The sequence below is a fragment of the Canis lupus genome, chromosome 7, assembly GCF_003254725.2.
Source record: "Canis lupus dingo isolate Sandy chromosome 7, ASM325472v2, whole genome shotgun sequence".
NCBI lineage: Eukaryota > Metazoa > Chordata > Mammalia > Carnivora > Canidae > Canis > Canis lupus.
Window position 1 is genome coordinate 40135613 of NC_064249.1, and position 11919 is coordinate 40147531.

The following is an 11919-nucleotide window of genomic DNA, read 5'->3' on the forward strand; positions in this document are numbered from 1 at the left end:
TGGGATCAAGTCCTACATCAGGTTCCTCGAAGGGAGCCTGCAGCTCCCTCTGCCTGTGTCTTTGCCTCTCTCTGTGTCTCTCATGAATAAATAAATAAAATCTTAAAAAAAATAACACAGACACGATGCCAACATGATCACAACCCAACATCATGAGGGGGGTGGTAATTCACAGACCCTGGCTGAGTTGGATAGATCTTCACATTCCATCTTGTGTGTGGTGATGAAAGCAGAGACTCTGGCTTCTTCCTCTTTGTCCTCTATTGTGTTTTTACTGACACATGGACTTTGTACCTTTTATTTTTCTTCTTTGCTATTTATATGAGGTTGGACAGCTCACGGAAACACGTGGCTTTCATACCGCGTAGGAACATCTGGGTCACCAAATGTCTGTGAGGCTCGCTGAACATAACTGAGCACCTACTATGTGCAGGGAAGCAGATGGAGGTGATCCTGGCCCTTGGGTGAGTCTCTACAGCCTCAGGACAGAGACTGTGGTAGAGACAGGGGGCTCTGACATGAAGCAGGCAGGCACAGGTGGACACAGGAGAGGGAGCTGCGAGGGCACAAGTGAAGGATACAGGCTCACAGTGGCCACAGTCCGGCAGAGACGGAATCACAGCAGTTGTCTGAAAAGAAATAATGAAATGTAACAAATCATTAACCTGTATTGGGTTATAACCAGTAATAACATGCATCACAAGAGCACTGAGATGCGCCAGGAGGCAGCCGCAGCTTCGTGTAAGGCCAAGTGGGCAATAGGACCACATGGGAGCCATCAAAGCCTGGAGACTTGGTGGTGTGACCTGGGGGTGGGTGCCATGGGAGGGGATCCCCTGCCGCGGTGAGGCCCCACAAGTGCGATCCCCTGCGGCCAGCGCTCTTGTAGGCAGAACCCGATGTGGATGCTGGTAGCCACTGGCACGGCAGACACGGACCCCAGGGGCTCATCCTGTAGACTGGAGAGTTGCTTGATCATCACCAGGTTTGAGTGGCCACAGATATCAGGCACCCCTAGCTCTGGGGCGCGGCGGTGGATAGAACCGCAGAATGGCTGTTTGTGTGCTGGTGGCTTGAGGGGAGCAGGCAATAAGCAGAGGCAAGCAAGGGAGACCGTATCTTCAGGGCGCAGGTGCAGAGAAATAAAGCAAGGAAACAGGAGGCCGTGTGCCGGTGCAAGCAGCCAGCGCCAGGGTTCGGCCTCAGATGGGAAGGTCCGTACCCCCAGGTGTGGACAGATGTAGGCCTGTTCCCTTGTCTGCAGGGGAGGGGGGGTGAGGGGCGCTCTGCGGTGCTCTGAACCCAGCATTCTGTGTCTGGGCAATTATAGGGTCTGGAAGAAGCAGCTCCTGGATTGATGGAGGTGGCAACCTTGGCCTGGTCCGCCCGCAGGTCTTGGAGGACAGTGGGAGCACGCACGACAGGGTCCCTAAGGGCGGGCAGTTTCCATGAACTCACCCCTGTTTGGCCTTCCCTTGCCAGCTAACAATAACAGCTAATGGTGGCTGAGTTTTTCTAAATTCCAGAATTTCTGTGAAACGGGTCATATATCACTTCATTCCATCCCTGAGGCTCCGGCTCTGCTGCTCACAGGCCGTGTGGCCTAGGGCCACCTGGTTATTGCTTAACTTTCTCTCCCTAAATTTTCTTACTTGAAAATGGGAATAATTATCGTACTTACCCTATGGGGTTGTCTTTGGCATGAAATGAATTGGCGCACGTGTTCAGAACAGCACGTGGCAAACGCTGCACTGCAATCTGGCTGTAGTGCTCCGTCTGCCACAGCTGAGGACACGGAGGCTGGAACACGGGAAGGCAGTGGCTGCTGCAGTGAGCACAGGGGAGGGGCTGCAGACCACAGACACTCACTTCTCCTGGATCCAGCGGCTGGATGTCTGAGGCCCAGGGCAGGGGCCCAGGTTCTGGGCAGAGTCCCCTTCCTGGATGCAGAGCCTCGCCATGGGCTCTCCTGGTGGAGAGAGGGGCCAGGGGTCTCTGGGGCCCTTCACGAGGGCACTGAACCCCACGGGGGCTCTAGCCTCAGGGCCTGGTCACTGCCACGGGTGCCTCCTCCTGAGCCATCTCAGTGGGCACAGGGATTTGGGGGCACAGACATTCGGTCCCTGGCGCTGGCCAAGGAGGAACTCGAACTGTGACTGTTTGCCCGAGTCCACTGCCATGCCCTGGGTTCCTGGGATGGTTCTCTGTAGTCTGGTCCCCAGCGCAGGGTCCCCACCCCAGGGATTTGCTCCCCATCCCCTTCCCTTTGGGCACGGTTGCCAGATGTTCTTTGAGACTCTCCAATGGAGGGTGAAACAGTTGATGCGTGAACTATTAACTAACAGTTTTCCCAAGGAACCGAAGGGAGAGGATGATGCCGACCAGGCAGGAGGCCCTTCCTGTGAGACGTCCTGGGACCTAGGCCCAGCTGCCCAAGCGCAGCCCCTTCCCCGATGCCCCCGGGCTCCTGGGTGCCTGCCTGGGCCAGGATGGTGAGCCTGTCTGCACCCAGCACACACGTACTGGACTAATGGCTCTGCCAACATGATAATCAGCAGGAACGGAAAAGTCAACCAGAGCTAATTCTTTCTGGAGTGCAGTGTAATTAATTTGAAATGGCTTATTTTCTGAAATGATAATGATGAGGCTAATGTTATATCCCCAGATGACAGCCTATTAGTTGTTTGCTGCCTTCGGGTGAAGTAGCGAAGCCAGAGGGTCCCGAGGGTGGACCTGTGGGCCACACGCACGGGGCCTCCCTGGCTCCCTGGCCCTGCCTTGCACCTGAGGCTGGCTGCTTCTCTCCAGGACAGCACAGCGCTGGTGCCTGCTGCCCTCACTGCCACAGCCCTGCACATAAGCCCCGGGCGGCCAGGTGTCCTGTTCTCCATGTGGCAGGTGCCCCTCTGAGGCTGCATGGAGGGTCGTGGACGAGTGGCTGACAGAAGAAGAGCTGGCTCCGTGGGAGAACTCGAGTGTCTTACCGTCAGACCAGGCAGCATCTCCTGGCCTGGATTTCAATCCCATCCCAACCTCTGTCCACCTGGACCAGCGATGCCTGCCTTGTGCCACTGCTCTCTCCCTTCCTGGCTGCAGGGAAGTTAGGGACAGCATTCTGCCCCAGAGCCAAGAGGGCACAGCTTGCTCTCTTTCTCCTTTGCCTCTGCTTTTATTTTTTATTTTTTAAAAAAGATTTTATTTGTTTATTTGTGAAAGACACAGAGAGGGAAGAGAGGCAGAGGGAGAAGCAGGCTCCATGCAAGGAGCCCAACACAGGACTCGATCCCAGGACTCCAGGATCATGCCCTGGGCCAAAGGCAGACGCTAAACCCCTGAGCCACCCAGGGATCCCTTTGCCTCTGCTTTTAACTCATGCCTGTTGGTCTTCTGTGTCTCGTATGGCTGTGAAGGCATCCCAGAATGGAGGATGTACTTTATTTGTATAGGTGTGGTGAGGGTCAGGTGACCGTCGCAGAGTGCCGAGCACTCACTGTCCCTCCCTCTCTCCCTGACCTGGCCCCGTTGTCTGCATCCCATCCCTGCTAGGGGAGGGCCATGCCGGGGGCTGCCCAGCATCGGGGGACCACCAGGAAGGGGTGAAGGAAGTTGTGAGCAGAGTCTGGGGAGCCAAGGTCTGAGCTGAATCGACGGTCCAAGAGCCGGGTCACCGGGGAGCGGGTGGACTGGGTGGAGCCGAGGAGTGGAGTGGGGAGCAGGCGAGGCTGGCGATCCGGAGGCCGGAGTGCTGGTGTGGAGGAGCAGCAATGGGGGGCGGGCAGCAATGCTCACAGTGGGGGTGGAGTCAGAATGGGGGGCCCCTGCTTGGTAACTACAGGCCTGGGTAGATGAGGGGGTGTCTGGGCCCCAGGACCCTGGCGGAGCCCAGAGACACCACCCATGCTCCTGCTCAGCCTCAGTTCAGCAAGCATCCTCAACATCGCCCGTGGTCAAGCACAAGTGATGAGTGGAGGAGGGTGTGGCTGGCTCAGTGATCTGGCGTCGGGTGTGTGAGTCTTGATCTCTGGGTCATGAGTTTGAGTCCCACGTAGAGTGCGGAGCTTACTTAAGTAAATAAATCAGTAATTTCAAACAATGAGAAGAGTTCCTAGCAATCTCTGGGAAGCATGACTATTGGGCCCTGTCTTGAGCCTGTTGGGCTCTGACGCTCCTGGCAGAGAGGTGGAGAGACTTCCCGCCTGTAACACAAGTGGGCATCTCAATGGCAAGATAATTCTCTCTTTGGGCAGAAGTTTAGTTTTCTCAAACCTGATAAAAATGAAGTATTAGAAACTGCAGAGATACAGAAAATTTAGACAAAATTCCAGAAAAAAGTCAGGACAAGTGTGAGTAAAAGCCCAGGTGCTGTGTTGGGTGGACATTGAAGCTCCGTCTTGCAGTGGGCAGCCCGGCAGAGCCCCAGTGTCCTCACCCGTGAAACTGGAGCAGGAGGGTACTGCTGGGCTGTGAAGGGAGACCCGTGGCGTGGCACGTCCAGCTCCAGGGTCAGGGATAGGGGCCGAGACATGCCCTGGTGTCAGCTGTCCTACGTCAGGCCAGAGTCCATCCAGACATCCAGGGAGGTGTTCTTCTGGTGGCTTCCCGACCCCGGGAAGGCACTTAGCTGTTGCCTTTGCCCCGGTAATGTCAAGAACCCGTTCCTCTCTTCTGCTCCCTTCTTATAGTCCAGAGATGCCAGGTTGATGAAAAATCCAGCCTCCAAGAGCACCATCGGAGGCAAAATGTAAAACGTTTCGAAGTAAATTCTATTATGTTTAAAAATATTATGTGACGAGGGACACATTTACATAGAATTCATCAAATGTGATCATTTTAAATACAGACGAGTTAGACAAAATCTTTTTCTCAGGGGCCTGGGGGGCCCAGTCTATTAAGCATCTGACTCTTGGTGTTGGCTCAGGTTGTGACCTCTTCGGTCCTGAGATTGCACCCCACATCAGGCTCCTCGCTCAGCACAGAGTCTGCCTGAGATTCTCTCTTCCTTTGCCCTCTGCTCTCTTTTAAAAATAAATAAATCATTAAAAAAAAAAAAACTCTATTTCTCTATTTCCTCATATCTATAGGAGATTTCCCGAATACAACCTGCCCTGGTAGCAGGGGCTCATGCCCTGGCTTGGTATTTATTAAGTGCTGCATTTGGGGGTCTGGGCTGCATCATAGGTTGTTGAGGTGGGGGTAGGATGTTTTGAGGGGGGACTTTTGCATGAGTTATTTTGCTCAGGGGCAGGATGTGCATGCAGGAAGGGGCATCGGGGTGTGGGGTGTGATGCTGGCATTGGGAAGGAGACCTTGTACAGCCTGCAGCCTTTCCAGAAGAGCCGCCCATTGCCCTGGGGTCAGGGAGGCGAGGGCCTAGGGGGTGGGATGCCAGAGCCTAGCCCCCAGGGAACAAAAGAGTGCTCCTGGCTGTAGGAGCCCCAGGGGAGCTCAGGCCACAGCCCAGTGTCCTGGGAGAAGCCGCCGTCCAATGTGTTCTGGGTCGTGGCCTTGGGAAAGAAGAGATTTGGTCTTAAGACTGCTTAGTTGCTCACCAGTTGTCCATCTCATTTCCAGCATCCAGATTTTAAGTTTTTTTTCCTAAAAAAAAAAAAAAAAAAATCCCTCTGAGGGCTGGGAGTATATGAGAAGTCTGTATACTTTCCCCTAATTTTGCTGCGCCAAAACAGGATAGGGGGAAGCAGAGCTGGTTCTAGACACCGGTGAGGGGGGCCAGGGCGCCAATGTTGGAAACTGAGATTGAATTGAGGGAGCCCTGGTCCCAGCTGACTCTTGGCTGTTATATTTCTTCACTTGTGTTGAGCACCTACCATGTGCAGGGCATCAGGCTGTGGCTGCAGGGAAGAGCAGCCCTGGTTTTTGGTTTTAGGCTCCTGAGCCGACAACCTTGCCCAGCATCCTTCGTCCTTGCTGGTGGAGCTCACCACACGAGACAGAGGTGAGAGGCCACCTGCTTACTGTCCAGGTGTCCGTGTGTGCACATGGGGCCCGGCCCTAGTGAAGGCCAGCACGGAAGTCTCCCAGGAACTTCTGGGAAAGACTTCGTCCCTGACAAAAGAGAAATGTGGAGAGGCTGTTCCTCCTTCACATGGTGTGGCTGCTCCAGGCGGGTGGTTGGCTGCTGTGGAGCCACACGGAAGACACTGGGCAGGCCCGAGGATGGCGGAGGGGGGTGCGGCGTGGCAGGAATTAACAACTGGAACTCTGCGTGTCTCCAGGGTGCATGACATGAGACGACAAATGTCCTCGCTGCTGAGAGCATCCTAAACATATGTGTGGAAAATAGGATCTTTCCACTTTGGGGTCAGCTCCCATCAGGGCTGCTCCACCGCGCCTGGCTGGGCCTCGCGTGCAAGTAGATGTGTGCTTGGGAACGGTTACACAAGTCCTAACCCTCTGGTGATTTCCTCAGTTTCTGAGTTATTTCAACTGCATCCCACCCACCATAGTTCCAAGCACTGGAGACTTTCTTCTTTTTTTGACAAGTGGGAAAAGGCTGGAAATCACCGTGAGGGTGATGTGTTTTTAAAGTGGAGTAAACACAATATGTTTGTTACCAGATGGGCACTCAGCCTTTACCTTCTCTGCCCTAATTGCAGAGTTTGGAGATAGGGTGCCCTCTTGAGGAGCCCATGTATGGCCCCACCTGAACATCAGGCCATACAGTTGTGTCTCTTACCCCTGAAGACCGAGCCTTCATCCCTCCACGGGTTGGTTGGATCCTAGCAGTTACAGGTGTGACGGGAGGTCAGGATGCTGCCTGTGGCTCTCGTGGACAGTGTGCACACCCTTCACAGGAGGAGTGTTTTCAGGACTTCCCAGAGCTCCCAGAACACACTCTCGGGAGTCTCAAACCCCTCATCCCCAGGGAGGGCGTCACAGATTGGTGATGGGCAAGTAAGAAGTGTGTTTCCAGGGAGCTCTCTGGGGGTGTGTGTGGTGGCCATGGGGCAGCCGTCCCTCCTGCTCTGGCTCTCTCCTCTTCAGGAGCTCCAGAAGCCGGTTTGCAGACCCTCCTGTTTGCAGAGTGCTGGGTATGGTTTAGCTCTGCATCCTCCAGTGTGGCGGCAGATGCATGTGCTCCAGCCAACACGCAGTCCCCCAGTGGGTTCTGTCTCCAGGGACCGCAGCGCAGCTGGGACCACTCACAGTGCTTCCTGGAGTTTTCAGACTCTGGGCATCATGATAACTCCCTGATCTTCATGGTGACAGACCTGAGAATCTGAGGGCTGGTGCAGGCCTCCCCAGTCTCTCTCCTCTGGCCCTTCTGAGCACTGACCAGAGCCGGTTCCTGCCAAAGTTACCCAATTGGGAATTGAGAGGACACAACCCACAGAGCCCCAACTTCTGATGCCAGTTCCAAGCTCAGAGGTTCCAAAAACTGCCTTGGGTTTGATAATTCACTGGAAGGAACACTATCACACTTATGGTCTATTATGGGAATAGGATTTAGATTAAAATCAGCCAAGGGAAGAGATGCAGGTGCAGAGCCCCGATGGTCCCAAGTGTGGAGTGTCTGTTCTCCTCCCCACGGAGTCAGGAGCGCTTCCTCCTGTGCATGGGGTACAGGCATGGGGCCCAGTGCGGAGTCCCTTACCCTGGGGCCTAGACCTCACCCAGGCCTGGAGCTGGGCACATCCCCCCACCCTGAGATGCAGAAGCACCCCCTGTCCCCCTCGGGCGTGGGGTCCCTCTCCAGGCACCTCCTTCCCAGAGGAAGTGCTTCTACACCTAGCCAGGGTGGCCAGTGTTTTCCCCTCTGTTTCTGTATCTTTTCTCCTTTGGGTCGAGACTGTGACAAAGTCAATTAAATGAAGAAGCCTGTCCAGTTGGGTTGAGGAATTAGGCAGGAAGTCAGGCTATGGGAGCATTTGTTTTTAACAGAATATTAATTCAGTGTTTCAGTGGCGCAGAGGCTGGGCAATACATCTGGTCACTTGGAGGCCTGAATGGGCACCGTGTTCATAGCGTGGTCATTGCTTCCTGTTCAAGGCATTTGTAGTACAGCCAGTGAGCCTTCTTGCCCAGTTACTGTGGTAAATGAGAAGTTATTCCCAAAGGATCTTATCTGGTCTAATAAATGGACGAAATTATTGAACTGATGAACATCTAAATTAAAAAGTCTGAGAAATAGAGTTCAAATTAATCAGCTTGCAAACAGCCACCCCCATGGATAAGATAACACTCTGGCAATGGCCAGTGATTGGAGACAGATTATTATTATTATTACTACTACTACTATTTATATTTTATTTTTGAAGACATACTATTTTTGAACAATAATAGTGTTTTCACAACAGCTCCTGTCTGAGGAATTCCAAGCTGTCCCAGCAATGTTCATTATTTAAAGATTTTCTGAGATGGAAGCAGACAGTCACTGCTTCCTGGGGCTTTCTTATTAGGACGTGGTGCTGAGGGGTAGGTGGGACCTCTGCCCGCTGAGCTGGTGCAGGGAGTGGGATGAGGAGCTGTGTGCAGTTCTCTCACCCTGCTCCTCCTGGGCACACAAAGCTTTCTGGTTCCTGCTCGGGCCTACGACCCATCCCCCTCTCCATTCCCACCCCGTCTGCCCTAGTGTCCACTAGCCTCCAGGGCCCTGGCCACCCCAAGCGCCAGGTGAGCTGTCAGGTGCCCCATGTGAGGCCCTCTCGCAGCTGGTCCTGCGTCCTGCCCTCCCCACCTCTGGCAGGAGTGTTCCCACGTTGGTTGCAGTCCCATCTTCTGGCCGTTAGCTTGAGGCCTAACTCGTCCTGAAGGCACAGGGGGCCCTCCTCTCTCCCGAGCTCTGCTAGGAGGTGGTTCCCTTGCCATCAGGGAGACCCAGGGTGAGGTTCTGACTGGCAAGATTACCCCGGGGAACCCCAGGGCTTACTGGGGAGCCAGAGGCCCATTTGGGGCCCAGCTGAGGGAGGTGTTGCCTCCTGCAAGGGTGGCTTCCCTCCCCGAAGCCCCCAGGTAACAGGTGTGGGGATTCTGTGCAGGTGTCCAGGGCCAGGCTGTGAACACCATGTGACCACATTCCATAGGGCAGAAGCCAGCACAGGCCCCTCCGAGGTGTGAGGAGGACAGAGCATTGGAGCCCCTGACTGGCCTCTCCCAGCCTCACCCCCACAGAGCTGGGGGAGAGCCCCCAGTATGTGGTCACAGCCTCCAACGTGGCCCTGTCAGTCCCTGGGCTCTGCTGTGGGCTGGCCTGCTGTTCTAACCTCTCTCCCAGCAGAAGCCTTGGGGACTGTTCCCCAGGTGGTCCTGCCTTCATGCACTGTCTTTGCCCCTGCATGGGCAGGGGTAGGTGTGAATGGGGCGGGGGCAGAGGGTGCAGCCCACGGGGGGCCCTGAGGTCACGCCGGGCTTGGGATGTCCCCTGAGCGTGTGAGGACCCTGCAGGGTGGAGAAGGGGAGGAGGGTGTGGCAGCAGGGCTGGAGCAGAGGGCCTGACGGCAGAGGGATTGCGGGTGGAGCGATAGAGTCTGCGTCAGGGTGCCCAGGCTCCGAGGCTGGAGACTGAGACCGCTCACAGAGAGGCCGAGGCCGTAAATCCCAGTGTTCCCCCGGGCAGGGGCATGCGGTGTGCTGGAAAACCACCTGGGCTCAGGTGTCGCATCCCAGGCGTGCGTTAGCCGGCTGGGCGGCCGGTGGAGGGGGCTTAAACAACACCTAGTTCTGAGGCCGAGGTCTGTTTCCGGGGAGCTCCCCCCTGGCGGCGGAGGGCCCTCATCCTGCTGCGTGCTCTTGCGGCCTCCTCCGCGCCAGCTCCAGCCCCAGCAGGAGAGAGCGCAAGCTCTCTGGGGCCTTCGCTTGTAAGGGTGCTAATGCCAACACGTGTGCCCCACGTCATGACTTCAGCCTGCCTCCAGACACCATCACATGAGAGGCGGGAGCTTTGTCATGAACTGGGAGGTGGGAAGAACTTCTCTCTGTGATCCTCCATGGCCTTCCTGGGCCCCGGCGGCTTGACAATGAGGAGGTTGTCAAGGCCTCTGCAATGGGCCGCAGAGCTCTGACTGCCCGGAGAACTCTCTAGGGCTCAGCCAGGAGCCCTGGGACCACAGAGCCTCTGGACTTAGCATCTCTTTGGGTATATTCTTCTCTTGCCTTTGGGAAGCAGCTATTTGCAGAGGCCTGTAGAGCTTTCTCCTTTGCTTTGCAAAAAAATATTGAGCAAACACTTAAGGAATATGGGCTTTATAATGATGAGAACAAACATGAGGGATGCCAGCTACCATGGAACAGAAGTGTTTAAGAGAAGGAGGATAGGAAAAAGATGTAGAGAGTGCCTCCTTGTCTTGAGCACGTCTTCTCATGACTTGCTTGTCTCACACTTCAGACTGTGGGCTAAAGCCCCCAGACCAAGGCCTCTGGACGGCAACCAGGACCTTTGGGGCCCAGGTGTTTTCAGAAAAAATGAGGGCCTCCTCCTCTCAGATTCATAGAAAGGCAGAACAGATGGTATGCCAAGACCAGAGAGGACCACCTCTGCTGTGTTCCGAACTATGTGGCAGGCCAGGTCACACCTGAGAAAAAGATGGGGGGCCCTGGGGACGGCCTCAGAGACTTGCCACACTTGGCATGTCCAGCAGGTGTGCAGGGCTGCCCGCCAGGTAAGGGTGCTCCATGCTCCCTGACACACACATACCGCTGGCCCTGTGCACGTGCAGCCTAATGGTAAGCCACGTGGCAGTAGGGCCTGGGTGTTGGGGACAGTGGGGTGTGCACATTCCAGATGTGGCCACGGCCGACCTGACCCCTCTGAAGTGCCCGTGGCCCAGGTAGACAGAGACGGCAACCTAGAGAGAGTTGTCCCTGGGCGCAGACAGCCCTTGGGCAGGAGCTGGGCAGGAGCAGGGAAGGCACTCTCCTGCCTGCCAGAGGTGGGCCAGGTGTTCTGAACGGGCCTGGGCAGCTGTGTGAGAGCCTTGAGGGAGGGAGACAGTGGTGGCGGCTTGACCACCAGAACCACTGCTGGCCAAATGAGCGGGGATTCTGGTCTGTGCTGCACCTGTGATGCCCACAGACACTGAGGCGAGACCAGGCGGTGTCTGTGTCACATTCATTCTGAGCAGCAGTGGCTGTACATTCAGGCCACATTAGTGGAAGGGACCCCACCTGTCAGGGGTTGGTGGAGCCCAGGGGGGCACTGCTGCAGAGGGGAGGGGGCACCCCATTTGGGGAGTGACGGGCTGAAGTCGGTGTGATACATATGTGGTGTGTCCCCAGAGCCTCTTGTTTTCCTAGTTGAGCTGGCTCATGGCTGAGTCCTCCCTGGGCATTGCCGTCGGCCGAGAGCATGTCCCCTCCCTGGGTGGCCTGTCTGGACAGGGAGATGGCCAGTCACTGTGAGGTGGGAGGACTGAACTTTTGCTCTGGTGAGGCTCCCAGCTGCAGAGGCCCCTGTGGGATTGCCGGATGCCTCTGCCAGGGGTCACTGGGGCTGCAGTAGGCCCTTGCTGGCCTGGCAGAGAGGTCGGTCTCAATAAACCCCCTGCCTGCTCCTGGGAGCCCATGCTAGGGCAGCCCCAGCCCCACGGTCTCTCCATCACTGCACTGCTTCCTACGTCGGAGGAAGGACAGTGACCAGGGCCCGCCGGCTGCCTCAGGACCCTTGTGTGAGCTCTGCCCTGAACACTCTTCCAAAGCCTTGGAGATGTGCATGGAATGTGCCAGGAGCCCTGAGAGAGCACTGTGGTCGCCAGGAGCCTGTGTCCTGTGTCCTCAGCCCTGTGGCGACTTTTAGAAAAACAGAGGGAGCCAAGTCTAGTCTGACTTGGAGACGTCTGGAGCTCTTTGTTGAGCCAGAGCACCCATCATCATAGGAACAAGCCACACTAGACCCTACTTCTAGCCAGAGAGCAAGCTTTCCTCAGGTTTGCATACAGTCCAGCCCTTGTAGGGGGGTTCTCCAGA